Source organism: Aotus nancymaae, unplaced genomic scaffold (assembly GCF_030222135.1).
Source record: "Aotus nancymaae isolate 86718 unplaced genomic scaffold, 86718_ANA_hifiasm-v0.15.2.pri h1tg000012l, whole genome shotgun sequence".
In the NCBI taxonomy this organism is placed as follows: Eukaryota; Metazoa; Chordata; class Mammalia; order Primates; family Aotidae; genus Aotus; species Aotus nancymaae.
The window spans coordinates 41,295,294-41,318,820 of record NW_026988423.1 but is presented as its reverse complement, the minus strand read 5'-3'; the positions used below and the strand labels follow the sequence as shown (position 1 = coordinate 41,318,820).

The following is a 23,527-nucleotide window of genomic DNA, read 5'->3' as shown; positions in this document are numbered from 1 at the left end:
AGCCAAGCTCCTGCCTTTCAGCAGCCTCTACACGCCCAGTTCCTGCTACCCCATGGCCTCTTTAGGCCAAGATCAGGCCTCACAGATGCCTTTCCAGATGAAGATTTTGCCTCACGGGAACCTTCCCCGGCTAGGTGGCTGCCTGTTTCCCGGAAACCTGGATAGGCCCAGGTCCTGCCTCATACTGGCATCTCTGTGCAAAACATATGACTCACCATGGCATCTCCACCTGCAGCTTTGGTCCTGGGACGGCGTCTCCAGGCACAAAACTTCCACCCACTTACTGCCTCCCGGTGGCCTCTGAATGCTGAAATCCTTCTCAAGTTGGCCTCTCCATGCCCAGCACCTGCCTCTAGAAACCCAGCCTCTGTTTCATTGCAGATTCTCCAGGCCCAAGTATTTCTCTTGGCTGAGGATACAGGAACACCTGCTGCCTCAAAACAACCTCTTTTGACCCAGCTCCTGACAATTTGCCAAGGGCCACTATAAACCCAAAATGTCCTTAAGTCAACCTCTCCAGACCCAACTTCTTTCTCCCAGTGGCATGTAAAGGCTCAGCTTTAGCATGAAAAAGGCCTGTGCACCACCCACGCTTTACTTCTCAAAGACTTTTGGCGGTCTCTCTGGGCCCAGATCATGCTTCTCCTTTCATGGCCTCTCCAGGCCCAGGTGCTGCCTCCCAGCATTCCTCCGAGCCCAGCTCTTCCTCCCAACTGCATCTATGGACCCAACTCCTGCCTCACAACAACCACACTTGGCCCCGCTCTTGCCCAGCTCCTGGTGGCCTCCGTAGGCCCCAGCCTTCCTCACGTTGGGCTTTCCAGGACCATCCTCTGTATCATGTCTGCCTCTCAAGGTGCAGCTTCTGTTTCATGGCAGCCTTTTTTAGCCGAGCTCCTGCCTCGCCATGGCCTCTTCAGGCTTATCTTCTGCCTCTTAGTGGACACTCAAGGCTCATCTCCTCTCTCATGGTGGTCTTTTGTGTCCTGCACTTGCCTTACAGTGGTCTCTTCTGGATCCAGCTCTGTAAGTGTTTGTCAACTGCATCCTGAAGCCCACAGCTTCCCTGGATTCTCATGTGTTCACTTCCTAGCAGCGCCTTAGCTAAAGGCCTGTGTCTACCTTTACCTTGAGAGTAGATTTCTGCCAGATTTGTAGTAAATTCTGCCTGTGTCTTTTTACAGTGTTGTCTGCTTTATTGACTGTCTCATGGTTTTTCTTGTCTTCTGGGGGTTTGGAGTGGACTGGGCCTCTGCTTGGGCTGTTTGTCTTTGCCCTGGACATGGTAGCTGCTGATTTCATGTCTTCTTTTTGTATATTTTTTACAGTTAACTTCTGTTTTTCTTATGGTCTTGCTCTGTCACCCAGGCTTGGGTGTCATCGTGTGATCATGGCTCCAGTGCAGTCTTGGCCTTTTGGCCTCCACTGATTTTCCCAAGTCAGCATCTTCAGTAGCTGATGCTACAGGCAGATGCTGCCATTTCTAACTAATTTCTGATTTGGTTTGAAAGGTTTGTTCTCACTCTGTTGCTTAAGCTGGTCTTTTTTTTTATTTTTTATTTTTTGAGACTGAATCTCGCTCAGTTGCCCAGTCTAGAGTGCAGTTGCAGGATGTCAGCTCACTGCAGCCTCCCAGCCTCACGGGTTCAATCAATTCTTCTGCCTCAGCCTCCTTAGAAACTTGAATTATAGGTGTGGCCACTACACCCGGCTAATTTTTATATTATTAGTAGAGACGGGGTTTCACCATGTTGGTAAAGTTGGTCTTGAACTCCTGATCTTGTGATCTGCCCACCTTGGCCTCCCGATGTGCTGGGATTATAGGCATGAGCCACCGCACCCAGCCTAGATTGCTCTTAAACTTTTGGACCCAAGTAATCCTCTTGCCTGGGCCTCTCAAAGTGCTGAGATGACAAGCATGAGCCATCATCTGTGGCCTGTCCTTTGCTTACCATGAAGTATTAAGAATTGACTCTTTGCATTGATATACTATGATTACATACATTTATGAATATATAGATATTTTAAACTCTTCTGCGATTCCATTTTTTTCTTTTTCTTTTTCTTTTTCTTTTTTTTTGAGGCAAGTTACTGCTTCGTCATTCAGGCTGAAGTGCAGTGGTGTGATCTCGGCTCACCACACCTCTGCCTTCTTGGCTTAAGTCATCCTCCTACCTCAGCCTCCTGAGTAGCTGGGACCCCAGGTACGAGCTGCCATGCCCATCTAATTTTTATATTTGTTGTAGAGATGGGGTCTCACCATGTTTCCCAGGCCTGTTTCAAACTCCTGGGCTCAAGTGATCCTCCCCCATCAACCTCCTGCTGTGCTGGGATCACAAGTGTGAGCCACTATGTCTGGCCTGCCATTCTCTTTTCATGGATCATTGAGAAGTTACCTTTTAATTAGTATACTATAAATATATATGTAGATATGTATGTGTATATTTATATGTGAATATATGTGTGTATATATTCACATAGCATACACACACTCTCACATGTGCATTGTGAGATATATTTCCATATCTAGAAATCAATAAGCTTCTTCCAGCTTTTGAAACCACCCTTAGCACAAACACAAAAGAAGTACAAAGTATCATTATTAATGACCATGGACCAAGATGACCATAAGTCAGTAGTACTTTACCACCTTCCAGCAGAGCATCTCAAAGGGCTGAATATATCTGGACATCATACCCATTCATGTAGATTAGGATGCTTTGTAATTATTACTTCTCTGGAGACCTCATTGTCACCCCCATCAGTGTAAAATAAACTATTCCCAAATCATAGAGATGCTGAATAACAGCTTTGGTCACGAAATAGTTACTGCATTTGGTTAGTCATGACAAGCTCCTGGCCTAGGCAGATGGAATATTGCAGGAGAGAGAGAGAGAGAGAGAGAGAGAGAGAGAGAGAGAGAGAGAGAGAGAGAGTGTGTGTGTGTGTGTGTGTGTGTGTGTGTGTGTGTGTGTGTACATTCTTGCACACAGATGTGGAGGTAGACGTAGGGGGTTGAATTTGATAAAAACCAGAAAGGGGCAGGCTGCTGGGAAGGGCACTTGTTTTGGCAGCAGCTTTGTAACTCTAGAGTTAAGAAATAAGTACAATTCTCAGTATTTTCTCCTGGAAAATAAAGATTATAATTCCTGCCTTGATATGTGAATTAGGTGGTCCGCTATATGCAAAATATCTAGTATATAATAGGTGCTGAATAAATCCTACTTTCTGTAGCTCATTCTTAATCACTGCTTAATTTTAAAAAGTTTAGAATAACAATGGCTTTTGTAAAAATTATTTGTAATTATTTTATAAAATCTAAGTCCTATAGAAAAGTAGAGAGAGAGAGAGAAGTGATAAATCATGAAATTTTCAATTGCCAAGAAATAACTCAACATTAGGTGATATGGCCCGGCGCGACATCTCACGCCTGCAATCCCAGCATTTTGGGAAGCTGAGGTGGGCAGATCACTTGAAGTCAGGAGTTCGAGACCAGCCTGGCCAACATGGTGAAACTCCATCTCTACTAAAAATTCTGAAATTTCTTCTGATAGTGCTTTTAAATTTAAAAAAAAAAAAATTCCAAAAGTATCCGGGCGTCGTGATGGGTGCCTGTCATCCCAACTACTTGAGACGCTGAGGGACGAGAACTGCTTCAGCCTGGGAGGCAGAGGTAGCAGGGAGCTGAGATTGTACCATTCCACTCCAGCCTAGGCAACAGAGTGAGACTCTGTCCCCCCCCCCAAAAAAAAAAAAAAAGTGAGAATTAATTCAAAACTTTTTCTGCAAATAGGTATTTAGATGAATAGATAAATCGATTTAAAATAACTGCATATTTTGTATGTGTTTAGTTTAAATATATATAACTTTCATTTGCTTGATACAACAGAAGCTGAAGAAACTAAAGGTGGGAGAATTTCTGAACTTCAAATAAATGCCTATGTGCAAGTGATATCTTTTCATTCAACATTCATTAAAATTATGAAAAAGATAAAAGTGTCATGATTATTTTTATCTGCAGTTTCTATTTTCACCCCCAGCTGCTGTATTTTTGAAATTAGTGCATTTTTAGTGTTTCTGTTTAATGCATGTATACTTGGATGACATCTTTCTTGGGAGAATATTCTTGATTCATTTTCCTTTTCTTTCGTTCTTTCTTTAAGTTCTGACTCTATTGTCATGTGGTTCTGCCTGGGGCTATGGGAAGGTCTGAGGCTGGCTGGAGGTTCTTCTCACATGTGTGTTATGTTTTCCTGCCGAAAGGCCAGTGGAGTACTTTTTTTTTTTTATTCACTGAACTTCAGTAGCTTAGCCAGGGTTGGCTCTAGGCCAGTCATTCTGTATTAGTTTTTCCAGGTATATGGTGTGCCCTTTGACTACTGATTATGTACTTCTCTATCTCTGCATTCCTTCCTTTCTTCTTTCTTTTTCACTCTCCTTTCCCTGCTATCCTCCCTGCCTCCCTTCCTTCCTCCCTTCCTTCCTTCCTTCCCTCCCTCCCTTCCTCCTTCCCTCACTCCCTCCATTCTTACATTTCTTCCTTTCTTTCAAGACAGGGCCTTGCTCTGTTACCCACGTTCTAGAACAAAGTGATATCATCATAGCTCACTGCAGCTTCAAACTCCTGGGCTCAAAAAATCTTCCTACCTCAGCCTCCCTCGTAGCTGGGACTACAGGTGTGCACCACCACACTTGGCTAATTTTTGTTACTTTTCTAGAGATGAGGTTTTGCTGTGTTGTCCAGGCTTTTCTCGAACTCCTGGCCTCAAGCTATCCTGCCACCTTAGCCTCCTAAAGCACTGGGATTATGGGTGTGAGCCCCCGTGCCCAGCTCTGCTTTGTTTTTAGGTTCTCTACCTTGGGGTCACCAATTGACAATACAGTGTTAGACTACTATCTCTAATTTCCATCACTTTTTCAGTTGCTTTAATGTAGCTCTTTTATCCTCTGATTCACTTTGACTTTTTTTTTTTTTGAGACGTAGTTTCGCTCTTGTTACCCAGGCTAGAGTGCAATGGCGCGATCTCGGCTCACCGCAACTTCCGCCTCCTGGGTTCAGGCAATTCTCCTGCCTCAGTCTCCCGAGTAGCTGGGATTACAGGCACGCACCACCATGCCCAGCTAATTTTTTGTATTTTTAGTGAGACAGCGTTTCACCATGTTGACCAGGATGGTCTCGATCTCTTGAGCTCGTGATCCACCTGCCTCGGCCTCCCAAAGTGCTGGGATTACAGGCGTGAGCCACCGCGCCCGGTGACTTTTTTGTTTTTTGTTTTTTTGGTTTTTTTTGAGACAGAGAATCACTCTGTCACCCAAGATGAAGTGCAGTGCAGTGGTGAAATCTCAGCTCACTGCAACATTTGCCTCCCAAGTTCACGTGATTCTCCTGCCTCAGCCTCCCTCATAGCTGGGATTACAGGTGTGCACCACCACACCTAGCTAATTTTTGTATCTTTAGTAGAGACAGGGTTTCGCCATGTTTGCCAGTCTGGTCTCAAACTCCTGACCTCAGGTGATCCGCCTGCCTCGGTCTCCGAAATTGCTGAGATTACAGGCATGAGCCACCGCACCCGACTGCCACATTTTCTTTATTCTTTTTTCCATAGATGGAAGGAAACAGGTTGATTCCATCTCTTCGCTATTGTGAATAGTTGCAAATTTTTTTACACTTGTCATCAAGAGATAGAATTTAGTTTCTCTTCCCTTGAAAACGAGCTTAGACCCCTGCTTCTGTAAGTAGAATACAGTGGAAGCACTGCTCATGACCTGCCAAAGTCAGGTCATAAATGATGACACTGTTTCCACTTGGCTCTCCTTCCTGGGATGGGTGCGCTTAGAACCCATTCACCATTTTGTGAGAAAGCCCAGGCCATGTAGAGAGGTTATATGTGGGTGTTCCACCAGATAGTCCCAGCTGAGGTCCTGGCTGACAGCCCACATTAACCAGGAGATATTTGAGCAAGGAAACCTTTGACACTTCTAATTCTATACTCTTTGAAGGCAAACACATCCAGAGACAGAACTGCCTAGGTGAGTCTCCAGAATTGTGAGAAGACTAATAAACATCATTGTAACTTTATACCTCACTATGATTTTTGTTTTGTTCTTTGTTTGTTTGTTTTCTGAGACAGAGTCTCACTCTGTCCCCCAGGATGGAGTGCAGTGGCATGATCTCAGCTCATTGCAGCCTCCACCTCCAGAGTTCAAGTGATTCTCCTGTCTCAGCCTCCTGAGTAGCTAGGATTACAGGCGTGTGCTACCACTAATTTTTGTATTTTTAGTAAAGATGAGGTTTCATCATGTTGGCCAGGCTGGTCTTGAACTCCTGACCTCATGATCCGCCTGCCTCGGCCTCCCAAAGTGCTGGGATTGCAGGCATGAGCCACCGTGCCTGGCTGGTATGGTACACAGCAATAGATAGCAAATACACAAAGTCATCTTCCAATATAAGTATTATGTCATGCCGGGCGCGGTGGCTCACGCCTGTAATCCCAGCACTTTGGGAGGCCGAGGCGGGTGGATCACGAGCTCAAGAGATCGAGACCATCCTGGTCAACATGGTGAAACCCCGTCTCTACTAAAAATACAGAAAGTTAGCTGGGCATGGTGGCGCGTGCCTGTAATCCCAGCTGCTCGGGAGACTGAGGCAGGAGAATTGCCTGAACCCAGGAGGCGGAGGTTGCGGTGAGCCGAGATTGCGCCATTGCACTCCAGCCTGGGTAACAAGAGCGAAACTCCGTCTCAAAAAATAATAATAATAATAAATAAATATTATGTCACTTCTCCACTTGACAGCATTTAATGGTTTAGAATTGGGTGTGAAGTAAAGACAAAACCCAATCCTGAATCCATCTGACAAGGGATTAATAACCACAGTATATAAGGAGCTCAGGGGAAGCAAAATCAATAGGGAAAAAAAAGCTGTAATAATCTGATTTAAAATCAGCAAAAGATCAGAACAGACATTTCTCAAAAGAAGACATACAAATGGCTCAACATCACTAATTATCAGAGAAATGCAAATTAAAATTACGATGAGCTATCATCCCACCCCGGTTTAAATGGCTTATATCCAAAAGACAGGTGGTAACAAATTCTAATGAGGAAAGGAGGAAGTCAAATTGTCTCTATTTACAGATGACATGATTGTATATTTAGAAGACCCCATCCTCTCAGCCCAAAATCTCCTGAAACTGATAAGCAACTTCAGCAACGTCTCAGGATACAAAATTAATGTGCAAAAATCACATGCATTCCTATACACCAATGACAGACTTAAAGAGAGCCAAATCAACAACGAAGTGCCATTCACAATTGCTACAAAGAGAATAAAATACCTAGGAATACAACTAACAAGGAACGTAAAGGACCTCTTCAAGGAGAACTACAAACCACTGCTCAACGAAATAAGAAAGAACACAAACAGATGGAGAAACATTCCATGCTCATGGTTAGGAAGAATCAATATCGTGAAAATGGCCATACTGCCCAAAGTAATTTACAGATTCAACGCTATCCCCATCAAGCTACCAATGACCTTCTTCACAGAACTGGAAAAAACACCTTAAACTTCATATGAAACCAAAAGAGAGCCCACATAGCCAAGTCAATTCTAAGCAAAAAGGACAAAGGTGGAGGCATCACACTACCATACTTCAAACTGTACTACAAGGCCACAGTAATCAAAACAGCATGGTACTGGTACCAAAACAGAGATATAGACCAATGGAACAGAACAGAGTCCTCAGAGGCAACACTACACATCTACAACCATCTGTTCTTTGACAAACATGACAAAAACAAGCAATGGGGAAACGATTCCCTGTTTAATAAATGGTGTTGAGAAAACTGGCTAGCCATGTGCAGAAAGCAGAAACTGGACCTCTTCCTGACACCTTACACTAAAATTAACTCCAGATCAATTAAAGACTTAAATATAAGACCTAACACCATAAAAACCCTAGAAGAAAATCTAGGCAAAACCATTCAGGACATAGGCATAGGCAAGGACTTCATGACCAAAACACCAAAAGTATTGGCAACAAAAGCCAAAATGGACAAATAGGACCTAAACAAACTCCAGTTTCTGCACAGCAAAAGAAACAGTCATTAGACTGAATCAGCAACCAAGAGAATGGGAAAAATTTTTGCAATCTACCCATCTGACAAAGGGCTGATATCCAGAATCTACAAAGAACTAAAACAGATTTACAAGAAAAAAGCAAACAAGCCCATTCAAAAGTGGGTGAAGGATATGAACAGACACTTTACAAAAGAAGACATACATGAGGCCAACAAACATATGAAAAAATGTTCATCACCACTGATTATTAGAAAAATGCAAATCAAAACTACATTGAGATACCATCTCACGCCAGTTAAAATGGCAATCATTAAAAAATCTGGAGACAACAGATGCTGGAGAGGATGTGGAGAAATAGGAACACTTTTACACTGTTGGTGGGAGTGTAAATTAGTTCAACCATTGTGGAAGACAGTGTGGCGATTCCTCAAGGACCCAGAAATAGAAATTCCATTTGACCCAGCAATCCCATTACTGGGTATATATCCAAAGGATTATAAATCGTTCTACTATAAGGACACATGCACACGAATGTTCATTGCAGCCCTGTTTACAAAAGCAAAGACCTAGAACCAACCCAAATGCCCATTGATGATAGACTGGACAGGGAAAATCTGGCACATATACACCATGGAATACTATGCAGCCATAAAAAACGATGAGTTCATATCCTTTGTAGGGACATGGATGAACCTGGAAACCATCATTCTCAGCAAACTGACACAAGAACAGAAAATCAAACACCGCATGTTCTCACTCATAGGTGGGTGTTAAACAATGAGAACACATGGACACAAGGAGGGGAGCATCACACACTGGGGTCTGTCGAGGGGAATAGGGGAGGGACAGCGGGGAGTGGGGAGTTGTGGAGACATAGCATGGGGAGAAATGCCAGATATAGGTGATGGGGAGGAAGGCAGCAAATCACACTGCCATGTGTGTACCTATGCAACAATCTTGCATGTTCTTCACATGTATCCCAAAACCTAAAATGCAATTTAAAAAATCTACATTTCTATATTTTTTGCAACACTATTCACAATAGCCAAGATTTAGAAGCAACCTAAGTGTCCATCAACAGGTGAACGGATAAAGAAAACGTGGTACATATATGCAATGGAATATTATTCAGCCATGAAAAAGAATAGAATCTGTTATTTGCCACAACATGGGTAGAACTGGAGATAATTATGTTAACTAAAATAAGCCAGACCCAGAAAGACAAATTTTGCATGCTCAGAGTCATTTGTGGGTGCTAAAAATTAATACAATTGAACTCATGGAGATAGAGAGTAGAATGATGGTTACCAGAGGCTGGGGAAGGTAGTGGGCTGGAGGGGATGCACAGGAATAATTAATGGGTACAGAAATAGTTAGAATGAATAAGATGTAGTCATTGGTAGTAAAACACAGTGACAATGGTAAACAATAATTTATTGTATATTTTAAAATAGCTAAAAGAGGACAGGCATGGTGGCTTATGCCTGTAATCCCAGCACTTTGGGAGGCCGAGGCAGGAGGATCACTTGAGGTCAGGAGTTCAAGACCAGCCTGACCAACATGGTGAAACACCATCTCTACTAAAAACACAAAAATTAACCGTGTGCGGTGGTGAGCGCCTATAGTCCCAGCTACTCAGGAGGCTGAGGCTCGAGAATCACCCAAACCCGGGGGGCAGACATTGCAGTGAGCCAAGATTGTTCCACTATACCCCAGCCCAGAAGACAAGAGCTACACTCCATCTCAAAAAAAAGGAAAAGATCATAATTGAATTGTTTGTAAAACAAAGAAAGAATAAATGCTTAAGGTGAGGGGTACCCCATTTACCCTGATGTGATTATTACACATTGCATGACTGTATCAGAACATCTCAGGCACCCCATAAATATATACACCTACTGTGTAACCACAAAAATTGAAAGTAAAGCGTTTTTTAAATCCCCAATCTTGGCCAGATGTAGTATACAAAACTGTAATTCCAGTGCTTTTTGACGTCAGAATGGGAGGATCACTTGAGTCCAGGAGTTTGAGACCCACCTAGGCAACACAGCAAGACTCCCATCTCTACTAACGATGAAAAAAATTAGCCATGCCTGATGGCGTTTCTGCCTATAGTCCCAGCTACTTGGGAGGCTGAGATGACTGGACCCGTTGAACCCAGGAGGTTGAGGCTGCGGTGAGCTATGATTGGCCCACTGCACTCCAGCCTGGGTGATAAGAGTGAGACCATGTCTCTTTCTTCTTCTTTTTTTTTTGAGACGGAGTTTCGCTCTTGTTACCCAGGCTGGAGTGCAGTGGCGCGATCTCGGCTCACCGCAACCTCCGTCTCCTGGGTTCAAGCAATTCTCCTGCCTCAGACTCCCAAGTAGCTGGGACTACAGGTGTGCGCCACCATGCCCAGCTAATTTTTGTATTTTTAGTAGAGACGGGGTTTCACCATGTTGACCAGGATGGTCTCGATCTCTTGACCTCATGATCCACCCACCTCGGCCTCCCAAAGTGCTGGGATTACAGACGTGAGCCACCGTGCCTGGCCGACCATGTCTCTTTCAAAAGCAAACCAATCCTAGCATGATCTGACCCTGCCTGCCACCTCTATTCTCCTCTTGCTCACTGCGCGTCGGGCATCTGGGCTTCTTTTCTGCTCCTGTAAATGCCGAGTGGTTTCCCTCTTCAGGAGCTCTGCACATGCTCTTCCCTGCCCAAAATGCACTTCCCACACCTCCTGCCATAGCTGGATTTTTCTCATGTTTCAGACCTCAGCTCACACATCACCTCTGCGAGGAAATCCTCCCTCATCCTGTGAAGGGGAAATCATCCTCCTCTGCATTGCCTGGTCCTACCTGGTTCTCTCAAAGCAGATATCATACTAAAAAATCAGCTTGTTATTTATTTATTTATTTATTTAGAGACGGAGCTTCACTCTTGTTACCCAGGCTGGAGTGCAATGGAGCGATCTCGGCTCACCGCAACCTCCGCCTCCTGGGTTCAGGCAATTCTCCTGCCTCAGCCTCCTGAGTAGCTGGGATTACAGGCACGCACCACCATGCCCAGCTAATTTTTTGTGTTTTTAGTAGAGACGGGGTTTCACCATGTTGACCAGGATGGTCTCGATCTCTTGAGCTCGTGATCCACCCGCCTCGGCCTCCCAAAATGCTGGGATTACAGGCGTGAGCCACTGCGCTCGGCCCAGCTTGTTATTTATTGAATTGCTTGTCTGCATGTTCTCCTCTCAAACTCACGCCGAATCAGAACAGAAGCCCCCTAAGGCAGGAGTCTCATCTTCTTCATTCTGAGAACCTAATCTAGTAATTGGCACATAGTAGGCACACAATAAATGTCATTAGAATGAATAAGTATCAAGTGGCAGGGCGCGGTGGTTAATGCCTGTAATCCCAGCGCTTTGGGAGGCTAAGGCAGTGGATCACCTGAGGTCAGGAGTTCGAGACCAGCCTGACCAACATGGTGAGACCCCCCCATCTCTGCTAAAAATACAAAAATTAGCTGGGCTTGGTGGTGCACACCTGTAATCCCAGCTACTTGGGAGGCTGAGGTGGGAGAACTGCTTGAACTTGGGAGGTGGAGGTTTCAGTGAGCCAGAGGTTGCAGTGAGACAAGATTGTGCCACTACACCCCAGCCTGGGCAACAAATTAAGACTCCATCTCAAAAAAAAGGAATAAGTATCAAGGAAGGGAGATTTTGTGATTTGCCACCTTTTCATGGAAATCCTACTTAACATTGACATTTTCTATTTGATGATATTTCTCTAATAGGAAATTGAAACTGAGCTAATTAAAAAAGAACGAGGCCAGGCACAATGATTCATGCCTGTAATCCCAGCACTTTGGGAGGCTGAAGGGCAGGGAATCACGTGAGGCTAGGAGTTTAAGACCAGCTTGGGCCACATACAGAGACCTCTGTCTCTGCAAAAATAACTTTAAATTAACTAGGTATGCCAGGCGCAGTGGCTCATGCCTGTAATACCAGCACTTTGGGAGGCTGCCGTGGATGGATCACCTGAGTTCAGGAGTTCAAGACCAGCCTGGCCAACATGGTGAAGCCGTCTCTACTAAAAAAATACAAAAATTAGCCAGGCATGGTGCAGGCACCTGTAATTTCAGCTACTTGGGAGTCTGAGTCATGAGAACTGCTTGAACCCGGGAGGCAGAACTTGCAGTGAGCAGAGATCACACCACTGCACTCCAGCCTGGGTGACAGAGCAAGACTTTGTCTCAAAGAGAAAACAAAACACAAAAAAGAACACTGCAGCTTCTTGTCAAGAGACTGGAGATGGAGGGGCAAGAGTGGGAGCAGGACATCTGGTGAGGAGCTGCCGCATCAACATCTTTCTATCACTCCAGGCCATGTTGTGAGCGGGTCTCTGCAAGAATGTGGCCCAGCCTCAGATGCCTCAATTCTGACCTTCAGTGCTGGTAGAGGCCCTGTCAGGTCACACTGTGGAGGCTTCTTGGGAAAGTGTTGGCTCTTCAAAATCAACATCTTGGTTCATTCCTTTGATGCTGGAGACAGTGACCTGTCTCTCCTCATATCTCTGCTCAAGACAGTTACAAATTTAATAAAGATGGAGTTTCACCATGTTGGCCAAGCTGATCTTGAACTCCTGACTCAGATGATCTGCCCCCCTCAGCCTCCCAAAGTGCTGGGATTACAGATGTGAGACACTGCACCCCACCCTTCTTCCATTCTTGCTCAAATTTTTCTTCTCTCTGTTTCTGCTTCCTTTTTTTTTTTCTTGGTATCCTGGAAAGCATAGGGAATATATGTGAATCTTAACTCCAAGGGCAATTTAAAAAATTTTTTTTAGAGACAGGATCTTGCTCTGTCACTTAAGCTGGAATGCAGTGGTGAGATCTCGGCTGACTACAACCTGCACATCCTGGGATCAAGCGATCCTCAAGCCTCAGTCCCCAAAGTAGCTGGGACTACAGGTGTGCACCACTGCACCCAGCTAATCTGAAGAAAAATCATTTTTGAAGCAATAGAGTTTTGCTATGCTGCCCAGACTAGTCTTGAACTCCTGGCCTCAAGCGATCCTTCTGCCTTGGCTTCCCAAAGTGTTAGGATTACAAGAATAAGTCACTATACCTGGCCACTTTTTTAATGGAGAGTAGTCCAGGAAACACTGTCTCTGATAAAAATGCCAGCTAAACTCTTGAACTGTCGCTGTTTCTCACTCTCCATTTTTTCCCTTTCCTTCTCTCTTAGCATCAAATTTCATTGAATGCCTCTAGGTGCAATTTTCCAATTTTCCTCCTTTTTTTTTTTTTTTTCTGAAGACAGAGTGTTGCTCTGTCCCCCTGGCTGGAGTGCAGTGATGTGATCTCAGCTCACAGCAACCTCTGCCTCCTGGGTTCAAGCAATTCTCATGTCTCAGACTCCCCCAAGTTCCTAGAATTACAGACACTAGCCACCATGCCTGGTTAATTTTTGTATTTTTAGTAGAGATGGGGTTTCACCATGTTGGCCAGGCTGGTCTCGAAATCCTAACCTCAAGTGTGTGCCTATAATCCCAGCTATTCCACGGACTGAGACAGGAGAATAGCTGGTACCCAGGATGTGGAGGTTGCAGTGAGCCAAGATGGCACCATTGCACTCCAGCCTAAGTGACAGAGTGAGACTCTGTTTCTAAATAAATAAATAAACAAATGCTTTTTTTTTTTTCCTGCCACCCAGACTTCTGGAAAAGGAGTTTGGAGCTGTGCCTAAGGATCCCAGCCTTTGCCCTCAACTGCAAACAGAATGGAGTGTCTCTTAGCTCAGGAGTTAGTGCTGCTCAAGTGTTTGCACAAACACAAAGTTGAGAAACATTGCTTGCTGAAAGGGGTGTAAAAGGCAAAGGACAAACCGGTTGTCCTGTAAAGTGGAGACATTTCTATTCTATGTTGGGCTAAGATCTTGGAGAATGCAGGCAGGGAACAAGTTTTGCCAGTTTTCCAATAAGAGACCCCCTGTGGTAAGGGAGGCTCTTCTCTCTCTACCTTGTGAGTTACTTCCTCTCTTTGGTACCCAATTTTCTCATGTTTAAAATTAGGGATCCAGGCATGGTTGCTCATGCCTGTAGTCCCAGCACTTTGACAGGACAAGATGAGTGGATCATGAGGTCAAGAGATCAAGATCATCCTGGCCAACATGGTGAAACCCTGACTGTACTAAAAATACAAAAATTAGCTGGGCGTGATGGTGGGTACCTGTAATCCCAGCTACTTGAGAGTCTGAGGCAGGAGAATCGCTTGAACCTGGGAGGTGGAGGTTGCAGTGAGCTGAGATTGCACCACTGCACTCCAGCCTGGGCATCAGAGCGAGACTCCATGTAAATAAAGAAATAAAATAAAGTTGGGAAGTAAAACCACATGTTCCCTAGGATCCTTTCCTCTTAGCTGTTCTATGAGTTAATTAATGAGATTTGTTTTCTCATAAGCATACATCCAAAAAGGTACTCAAGGTAGGTTTTCTATGTTTCCTGGAATTGCCCCAAATGATGTGGGAGTATTTGGAAGAGAAGCTCTTCCTTGCTTCCTTTATTTTTTTTTTAGAGATGAAATCTCTCCCTGTCACCCAGGCTGGAGTGCAGTGGTACAATCCTGAATCACTGCAACCTCAAAGTCCTTGCCTCAAGTCATCCTCCAGTTCCAGCCTCTGGAGTAGCTGGGACAACAGACACACACCACCATGCCCAGCTAATTTTTAAAATTATTTTGTAGAGACAGGGTATCACTATGTTACCCAGGCTGGTCTCAAACTCCTGGCCTCAAGTGATCCTTCTGCCTCAGCCTCCCAAAGTGCTGGGAGTACAGGTGTGAGACATGGTGCCTGGACCTTCATTGTTTTTTAATAACCTTAATTACCTTCTTTTGAATATCTTTAGAACTACAGTGTTTTTGTCTTTTGAGGCTAGAGTTGAAGCTGATTTCCATAAATAGTCATTTTGAGTCAAGGCTTTTGAATAAAGTGAGTGGCCAGAGATGATGACACAATTTTGGCTAAAACAGTTTCCCAGAGAGCACGCTGTGAACTCTAAAAGTGTGTGCCAGTCACTGGGCCACAGTTCACTCCTCTTGCCAAACTCAGAATTGCAAATGAAAATTATTTACTTTTTTTTTTTTTAAAGGGGAAGGGGAAGAAGGGAAGGGGTACTTTTTTTTTCTAAGATAGAGTCTCTTTCTGCACACATGCCAGAGTGCAGTGGCGTGATTTCAGCTCACTGCAACCTCCACCTCCCAGGTTCAAGCGATTCTCCCCTTACCCTCCCAAGTAGCTGCCTGCCACCAGACCTGGCTAATTGTATTTTTAGTAGAGACAGGGTTTCACTATGTTGGCCAGGCTGGTCTCTAACTCCTGATCTCAGGTGATCTGCCTGCCTCGGCCTCCCAAAGTGCTGGGATTACAGGCATGAGCCACCACTCCTGACCTAAGTCTTGTACTTTTAGTAGATACGGGATTTCACCATGTTAGTCAGGCTGGTCTCAAACATCCTGACCTCAAGTGATCCATCCAACTCAGCCTCCCACAGTGCTGGGATTACAGTCATGAGCCACTGTGCCTGGTCAATATTTTCTAATATCAAAGGAATCACCATGGTCTTCCCTTTCTTTTTTTTTTTTTTTTTTTGAGATGGAGTTTCGCTCTTTGTTACCCAGGCTGGAGTGCAATGGCGCGATCTCGGCTCACCGCAACCTCTGCCTCCTGGGTTCAGGCAATTCTCCTGCCTCAGCCTCCTGAGTAGCTGGGATTACAGGCACGCACCACCATGCCCAGCTAATTTTTTGTATTTTTAGTAGAGACGGGGTTTCACCATGTTGACCAGGATGGTCTCGATCTCTTGAGCTCGTGATCCACCCGCCTCGACCTCCCAAAGTGCTGGGATTACAGGCGTGAGCCACCGCGCCCAGCCCCCTTTCGTTTAATTCATTTGTTTTCTTGGTTCTGAAATTTTTTTTTTTAAATAAGGAATGCTTCGTGAATTTGTGTGTCATCCTTTCACAGGGACCATGCTCATCTTCTCCATGTCATGCCAATTTTAGTATATGTGCTGCCAAAGTGAGCACTGGTTCTGTGTTTCTTTATTTGTTTGTTTGTTTATTTATTTTTGAGACAGGGTTTCACTGTGTCTTCCAGCTGGAATACAGCGGCATGATCATGGCTCACTGCAACCTCTGCTTCCCAGGGCTCAAACATTCCTCCTGCCTGGGCCTTGAAAGTGTAGAGATTACAAGTGTGAGCCACTGTGCCCAGCCTGCAATATTTAACTGCTGACTTTGATGCCTGGCTTTGGTTGTAGTAGACACTCCCACTACTTTTTTCTGTAAAAATTACTGGTTTGTTCAGCTCCTTCAAAAGATCTTTGGTCAGTTTTATACATCCTAACATGTGCGGCCAGGTGTGGTGGCTCATGCCTGTAACCTCAGCATTTGGGGAAGCCAAAGTTGGAGGATCTCTTCGAGACCAAGAGTTCAAAACCAGTCTGGGAAACAGAGTGAGACCCCTGTCTCTGCAAGAACTAAAAAATTAGCTGGGCATGGTGGTGCATGCATGTAGTCCCAGCTCTTGGAAGGCTGAGGCAGGAAGATCACTTGAGCTCAAGAGGTTGAGGCTTTAGTGAGCCATTACCATTCCAGGGCACTGCAGCTTGGGTGACAGAGTGAGACCCTGTCTCAAAAAAAAAAAAGATTAATAATTGCAGAAACATATTCTATGCTCCTGGTTACTTTAAAAATTAGGCCTAATCTTGGCCAGGCATGGTGGCTCACACCTCTAATCCCAGCACTTTAGGAGGCTGAGGCGGGTGGATCATTTGAGGTTGGGAGTTCAAGATCAGCCTGGCCAACATGGCAAAAAGTCCCATCTCAAAATACAAAAAATTAGCCAGGCATGGTGGCAGGCACCTATAATCCCAGCTACTCGGGAGGCTGAAGCATGAGAATTACTTGAACCTGGTTGGTGGAGGTTGCAGTGAGCCGAGATCATGCCACTGCACTCTAGCCCGGGTAATAGAGCAAGACTCTGTCTCAAAAAAAAAAAAAAAAATTATGAAAACTCTCTCTTGAATATACTGGCACCTGCTGAACAGGGAGGTGGTTGAGCAGAGGTCCCGGCAGGTGGGACTGGGGATACTGGCAAGGTAGGAGCTGGGACTTCCGTGTGCTCAGTGTCTGGACCTCAGTGGTGCCCTTTGTCACAAGTATCCATCTGCATCCACTGACTTATACGGGGAAATCTGGGGAAAAACCAATGATATGGTTTGGCTGTGTCCCCACCCAAATCTCATCTTGACTTTTAGCTCCCATAATCCCCCCGTGTTATGGGAGAGACCCAGTAGAAGGTAAATGAATCATGGGAGCTAGTTTTTCCCATGCTGTTCTCATGATAGTGAATATGTCTCATGAAATCTGATGGTTTTATGAAAGGGCAGTTCCCCTGCACACACTTTCTTGCCTGCCACCATGTAAGATGTGCCTTTGGTTTTCCTTTGCCTTCCATCATCATTGTGAGGCCTCCCCAGCCATGCTGAACAGTGAGTCCATTAAACTCTTTTTTAAGTAAATTACCCAGCCTCAGGTATGTCTTTATCAGCAGCGTGAGGTAATTTAATAGCTTCAATTACAGCAGCACAGAATGGATGAAGACAAGTGTCTCTGAATGATTCACCCTGGAGAGAAGAAACTGGTTAAAATTGCTGATTTTTGAGTGTTTCCCAGAACTCTGAATCTAAATCTCTAAATGTCTAAATATCTGGATATCTAATTTTTAACAACTTTCCTCTTGATTCTTAAGCACATTAGAATTTGAGAATAGGCTGGGCATGGTGGCTCACACCTGTAATCCCAGCACTTGGGAGGCCAAAGCAGAGGATCACAAGGTCAGGAGTTCAAGACCAGACTGGCCAACATGGTGAAACTCCATCTCTACTAAAAAAAATAAAAATACAAAAATTAGCTGGGCATGGTGGCTCGTTCCTATAATCCCAGCTACTTGAGAGACTGAGGTAGGAGAATTGCTTGAATTGGGACCTGGGAGGTGGAGGTTGCAGTGAGCTGAGATCACACCACTGCACTCCAGCCTGTGCTACAGAGCAAGACTCCATCTCAAAAAAAAAAAAAAAAAAAAAAAAAAATTGAGAACAGCTGCTCTATGTCCAATATCATTTTAACCTGGAACATATGCACTCAGCAACCCTTCAATCAATGTTATTACCTGAGTTTGCCTTATCATAAAGGTCACTCCAGGGCTTGATAAAAATACACATTCTTGCCAGGTGTGGTGGCTCACACCTGTAATCCCAGCACTTTGGAAGGCCAAGGCAGGCAGATCACGAGGTCAGAAGTTCAAGACCATCCTGGCCAACTTGCTGAAACCCCATCTAAAAAAAAAAAAAAATTAGTCGGGTGTGGTTTCGCATGCCTGTAGTCCCAGCTACTCAGGAGGCTCAGGTAGGGGAATTGCTTGAACTCAGGTGGCAGAGATTGCAGTGAGCTGAGATATTGCCACTGAACTACAGTCTGGTGACAGAGCAAGACTCTGTCTCAAAAAAAAAAAAAAAAAAAAAATTCTTAGGTCTCTCTGCTGGTGGGAATCATATATGAAACAAAGCCCAAGAATCTACATTTATTTTTCTGTTTATTTTGTATGTTTTTTCTGCTTTTCTTGAGATTGAGTCTCACTCTGTTCCCCAGGGTGGAGTGCAGTGGTATGATCTCAGCTCACTACACCCTCCACTTCTTGGGTTCAAGCAATTCTCTGGCCTCAGCCTTTTGAGTAGCTGGGATTGCAGGGTGCCTGTCATCATGCCCAGCTAATTTTTTTATTTTTAGTAGAAACAGGTTTCACCATGTTGGCCAGACTGGTCTCGAACTCCTGACCTCAGGTGATCCACCTGCCTCATCCTCCCAAAGTTCTGTTATTAGAAGTGTAAGCCATCACACCTGGCCAAGAATCTACATTTAAATGCAGTTGTTAAATGTTCTTCTAAGTAACTACACGTATTTATCTATTTTGTGGAATTACTGGAATATAGATCAGTTACATTTTGGATAGCTTTAACCCAACATGATAATTTTAGGTTTTTTTTTTTGTTTTTTTTTTTTTTTTTTTTTTTTTTGAGACGGAGTTTCGCTCTTGATACCCAGGCTGGAGTGCAATGGCGCGATCTCGGCTCACCGCAACCTCCGCCTCCTGGGTTCAGGCAATTCTCCTGCCTCAGCCTCCTGAGTAGCTGGGATTACAGACACGCGCCACCGTGCCCAGCTAATTTTTTGTATTAGTAGAGACGGGGTTTCACCATGTTGACCAGGATGGTCTCGATCTCTTGACCTCATGATCCACCCGCCTCGGCCTCCCAAAGTGCTGGGATTACAGGCTTGAGCCACCGCGCCCGGCCGTAATTTTAGGTTTTGAATAGCAGTTTATTTTAAGCCATTGCTTCTGGAAGAATTTAATCTGATCCAGTGTTGGATTTTTCTTTCACTCATAGAGACAAGAATAAAGATAATAGCTATAGCATTTATTGAGCACTAACTATGTACCCACCACTTGATCCTCATCAAACCCTCTGAGGCATGGATCACTGTATTACTGCCATCCCCATTTTATGGAGAAGATACTGAGGCAAAGGAGGGTTAAGTACCTTGCTAGGCATGGGCAGCTATTAATGCGGTAAAGCTGGGGTCCCAAACCACTCTTGCAACCAACACAACACTGCATCTCTGGACTCCAGACCAATTTCTCTGATGCTCAAAATTTGCCTGTGTTAAATGCGCTTTTGTGAAATATATTTATTTTATTTCTTTTTTGAGATGGAGTCTTGCTCTGTCGCCCAGGCTGGAGTGCAGTGGCACAATCTCAGCTCACTGCAAACTCTGCCTCCCAGGTTCAAGCAATTCTCCTGCCTCAGCCTCCGGAGTAGCTGCGATTATAGGCAGCCATCACGATGCCTGACTAATTTTTGTATTTTTAGTAGAGACAGAGTTTCATCATGTTGGCCAAGCTGGTCTCAAACTCCTGACCTCAGGTGATCTGCCCACCCCAAAATGCTTGGATTATAGGCATGAGCCACCGCACAGGCCAAAATATATTTCTTATATAAAAGAGAAAGTTTTCATTGTGTTGTGTTCTACTCATGGCTAAAAGTTTCCTAAAATGAGCTTTGTTCTTTTGTCTTCTTCTTCCTCTTTTCTAGAGCAATTAGAAAGAAAGAGCATTGTTCTTAACCCAAAGAGGCCTCTTCTAAAAATTTCCATATCAGCGGGACTAATTAAATTGGAAAAGATCACCAACTAAGGGGGATTTGGTGGGGGACAAAAAAATAAAAAAAAAAAATCACTAACTAAATAATAAAACAAGGGAAAGCCTTTTGCTAGTTATTCTTGAATAATTTATTCCTGGGCTTCCTATGACTCACTGAGGAATTGCAAGATACTGGGAAGTCTCTAATTAGGGAGTTTTAGAAGACAACTGCTTTTAACATACAGACCCACCAGAAAGTTAGCATCTTGGTGGGAGTTATTTCTTACATGTTTTAGTTTGAACAGAGAATATGCACACTGATTATCTCAAAAGTGTTCTTGTCTTCATATAGTAAAGGAAACCTATGAAAGGCAAGGTGAATGTGGTATGCAGGGAGATCCAGGCACAGCTGGTGTTTGGCTTCGCTATTGGCTGCAATGTGGACTGTGGGCAAATGAACTCACCACTTTGTGAATGGCCCTTAGAGAGGAAATCCCAAAAAGATCCCAAGACTTGCAGCAGTCACACAGGAGATTGAGTCTTCAAAGGAACAGAGTGCTGGAGAACACAGAGACACTTAGGTTAGCTAAAGATGAAACATGAGGCTGGGCACAGTGCTGCATACCTGTCTTCTCAACACTTTGGCAGGAGGATCACTTGAGCCCAGGAGGTTGAGGCTGGCCTGAGTGACATAGTGATACCCCCATCTCTACAAAAAATAAAAAGAAACCAATAGGGCCAAGTGCGGTGGCTTATGCCTGTAATCCCAGCACTTTGGGAGCCCAAGGCGGGCAGATCACGAGGTCAGAGTTTGAGATCAGCCTGACCAACATGGTGAAATCCCATCTCTACTAAAAATACAAAAAATTAGCCGGGTGTGGTGGTATGCACCTGTAATCCCAGCTACTTGGGAGGCTGAGGCAGCAGAATCACTTGAACCCAGGAGGCGAAGGTTGCGGTGAGCCAAGATCATGCCATTGCACTCCAGCCTGGGTGATAGGATGAGACTCTATCTCAAAAAATAAAAAAAAGAAACCAATCAGGTATGCTGGCATGCGCCTGTGGTCTCAGCTACTCAGGAGGTTGAGGTGGGAGGATCACATGAGCCTGGGGAGGTGAGACCCTGTCAAAGAGAAAGAGGAGGAGGAAGAGGAAGAAGAAAAAGAAAAAGAAGGAGAAGAAACAGAAGGAGAAGGAGGAGGAGGAAGAGGAAGAAGAAAAGGAAGAGGAAGTAGAAGAAGAGGGAAGAGAAGGAGGAAGAAGAAATAGAAGAATAATCTGGCCGAGCACAGTGGCTCATGCCTGTAATCCTAGCACTTTGAGAGGCTGAGGTGGGTGGATCACCAGAAGTCAGAAGTTCAAGACCAGCTGGGTCAAGACGGTAAAAAGGCTGTGTCTACTAAAACTACAAAAATTAGCCAGGTGCGGTGGCAGGCACCTGTAATCCCAGCTACTCAGGAGGCTGAGGCAGGAGAATTGCTTGAACCTGGGAGGTGGAGCTTGCAGTGAGCTGAGATCACGCTACTGCACTACAGTCTGGGTGACAGTTAGAATCTGTCTGAAGAAAAAAAAGAAAAGAAAGAAGAAGAAAAATGAGAAGAAAGAAGAAGAAAAGAAAAAAAGAAGAGAAGAAAGAAGAAGAAGAAAGGAGAAGAAATAGAAGAAGAAATGGTTAACGATTGGCCACGAAGAGTAGGAAGAAAACCCAGCCTACCTCTTGCTGTGTCTATGGGGAAAATGTTGATTAAGGCAGAGAAGGTCTTCCAAGATAGACTAGATTTGGTGAGTAAGAGATTGGAAAAGCTAGAAGGAAATGAGGATATTGAAGTTACTCTTACTGCATAATATATAACCCCAAAACTTTGGGCGCTTAAAATAACAATCTGTTCTTTTTTTTTTCACGGTCTGGGAGTTGATGGTTCAGGTAGGTGATTTTCACTCAGAGTCTCTCATACTGTTGCAGTGGCTGGGGCTGGAGTCATCGCAAAGCCTTCTTCAGTCTCATGTCTGGCAACTGATGTTGACTGTCTTCTGAAATGTGCACTAGGACTGTTGATTGGAAGATCAAAATGTGGCCTCTCCCTGTGATCTGGGCTTCCACACAGCATCATGACTGGGTGAAAGAGCAAGCATCCCAGGAAGACCACTGACAAATGGTATCACCGTTTATGATATACCTTGAATCACTTCTGCCAGTCACAGACCTTCTCAAATTCAAAGGGAAGGAGCACAGTCCTGACTTCATCATGGAGCAATGTTAAGGTCATGTTTGAAGAAGCACATGCTATTATTATCATTATTATTATTATTAAAGAGGGAGACTTGAGGCCAGGTGCAGTAGCTCACGCCTGTAATCTCAGCACTGTGGGAGGCTGTGACAGGCAGATCACCTGAGGTCGGGAGTTCAGGACCAGCCTGACCAACATGGAGAAACCCCATCTCTACTAAAAATACAAAATTAGCCAAGCTTGGTGGCCCATGCCTGTAATCCCAGCTACTTGGGAGCCGAGGCAGGAGAATTGCTTGAACCTAGGAGGCAGAGGTTTTGGTGAGCCAAGATCATGGCACTGCAATCCAGCCTGTGCAACAAGAGGGAAACTGTCTCAAAAAAGAAAGAGCGAGAAAGTCTTGTTCTGTCACCCAAGCTGGAGTGCCATGGTACAATCTTGACTCACTGCAACTTCTGCCTCCCAGGTTCAAACAATTCTCCTGCCTCAGCTTCCCAAGTAGCTGGGATTACAGGTGTCTGCCACCACGCCCAGCTAATTTTTGTACTTTTAGTATAGATGAGGTTTCACCACGTTGGCCAGGCTGGTCTCAAACTCCTGACCTCAGGTGATCCGCCCACCTAGGCCCCCTAGAGTGCTGGGATTACAGGCGTGAGCCACTGAAGCCAGCACATGCTATTAGTAAAAAGAAAACAGCCAGATATGCTGGTTTGTACCTGTAACCCTGTACTTTGGGAGGCGGAGGTGGGCAGATCACTTAGGTCAGGACTTTGAGACCAGCCTGGGCAACATTATGAGACCGCCCTCATCTCTATAAAAATTAGAAGTCAGAAAGCAACACATGTTGGTGAGGATGCAGAGAAAAGGGAATGCTTATACACTGTTGGTAGGAATGTAAATTAGTACAACCATTACGGAAAACAGTACGGAGACTTCTCAAAGAACTAAAAATAGAACTGCCATTCAACAAGTAAT

At 44.6% G+C, this 23,527-nt stretch overlaps 1 non-coding gene across 1 annotated transcript; it reads right to left on the bottom strand.

The window, feature by feature from the left end:
* Positions 1-16,043: 16,043 nt before the first annotated feature.
* LOC135274652 (U6 spliceosomal RNA) lies at positions 16,044-16,150 on the bottom strand. The gene has a single exon (XR_010342442.1). It is a non-coding gene; the product is annotated as a U6 spliceosomal RNA (small nuclear RNA).
* Positions 16,151-23,527: the final 7,377 nt, after the last annotated feature.